General features: G+C 51.7%; 1 protein-coding gene across 1 annotated transcript in view; it reads right to left on the bottom strand.

Annotated features, from left to right (window-relative positions):
• Nucleotides 1–1,733, bottom strand: part of LOC127751022 (uncharacterized) — a 32,805-nt gene that overhangs the window by 10,412 nt on the left and 20,660 nt on the right. The gene's annotated exons all lie outside the window — the stretch shown is intronic.

The raw sequence follows: 1,733 nt of genomic DNA on the forward strand, positions 1-1,733 counted from the left end.
CCCTTTTTTATTACCTCCGACTTTAAATGTGATTGTTTTTAGTTTGTTGAAGTGAATATGTACCGAATCTGACAGGGTGGGTGTTCTGCAACGGATTTTTGGGGGGGTTTTCTGCATCGCATCCAGGGGTGCGGGTGGGTGCATACTCGCACGGGGCCTTATCCTTATGGCCGCTCGCTGAGAGTCGGTAGGCAAGCCCGCACGCACGCCTGAATGCGGTACAGTATAGCCAGAGAAAAGTCCGAATGAAAACACCCACCCTATATTTTCAAGTTGTCCAAAATAAACGCTGGCCATCCAGCGTTAGTATCCAACTTTGCCCCTACATACGCCTCATTGGATGACTCGCACAAACTTGATCGGTACAACCAGAGAGGCAGAGCATGGCACGAAGCATGCTCGTGCACGAGCAGCGCCCGCGCGCGCCAACGAGAGCAAAATACAATAAGAGGAAGTTTGCAAACGGGTCCATTATTGGCTGAGCGCACACGCATCGCCAAAACACACAACCGGAAGGTGTTAAATCAATAAGACTGCCGCTCATGCCTTTATCGGGCGGAGGGGAGGGCGGCCGCCGCCGCCCCCGCCGCAGCCAGGGCGGCGCGGCGCAGGGGCGGTGCCGAGGCATGTGCTCGACAAACTGACAAAGACTATTGTTTGAGCCCGTTCAAAGGGCGAATGTTCTAGAGGGTCGTGCCGTGCGTGCCGGCCGCGTGTGTGCCACGTGTCGTCAAAATAATGTACGATTTTATGAAGGAAAGGTGGGAAGCCTCGAGGGAAACTCCAAATCCAAAAACTGTGGGAATTTCTGTAAGTTTTTGAGAAGATTCCATCAAAAATCGGAGGGGTCCTTTTCCTCAATTGTTATCCTAAAAGTTTCCCCTTTCCCCCCAAAAAATAGTCAGACATTGATTTTAGCGCATCAACACAAACCCATAGACTTAGGTCCGGGTGACGGAGGGGAGCGGGGGGTGCTGCCCACTTTCCAGGCGGGCCTTTCAAGACTGACACCCCCCTAAAATCGCGCCTAGAAAGCGCCACGCCACAAACAGATGTTGGCAATTTGCGCATTTTGCACCAACGAAAAGAACTCGTACCATAATTGACACAATGCTCTATTTCTGTTTCCGCTGAGAATACTGGGAAGAGTCGAGTGTCTTAGCGACATTGCTATACACTCAATGGCTCACATGATACGCCGTGGGCTGCAGGTAGGTGGGCGGGACGGGCACTGTAACCCGTCAAAAAATAATAAAAGGGGGCTTTGCATATTCGGCATTGCGAAAAGAGGCGCTCGAGTGGAAAGAGTCAGACTGGTAGCGAAGCGAGGCAACAACACATTTTTGCTAGGTTGGTGTTATACCTTTCTTTGTTACACCTTTACACATTGGACTGAACCGTCCAGTTTAATGTGCGTAAGTCCAAAATACTCGTGCAAGGCAGCAACCGCCTCGACCGAGGGGTTATCAAAATAAGCATCGGCCGACCGGCCGACCGACCGACCGTCCGGCCGTCCGTCCGGCCGTCCGGCCGGCCGACCGGCCGATTTTCCAAAACGTGTTTAAAGTGGGTGACACGCACATTTTCGGAAAGGGGGAAGTGTGGGGATCATTATTCTGTAACAAACATTGAGATGCGCCGTTTATAACGCCCGTGAGACGCACTAGGATAAAGTGACAAAGGAATGCGATCAACTGTAAATGCCCGCGGCGCTACTTAAACTGTCGTTTCTA

Source organism: Frankliniella occidentalis, unplaced genomic scaffold (assembly GCF_000697945.3).
Source record: "Frankliniella occidentalis isolate FOCC.00 unplaced genomic scaffold, Focc_3.1 Scaffold311, whole genome shotgun sequence".
Taxonomy (NCBI): domain Eukaryota; kingdom Metazoa; phylum Arthropoda; class Insecta; order Thysanoptera; family Thripidae; genus Frankliniella; species Frankliniella occidentalis.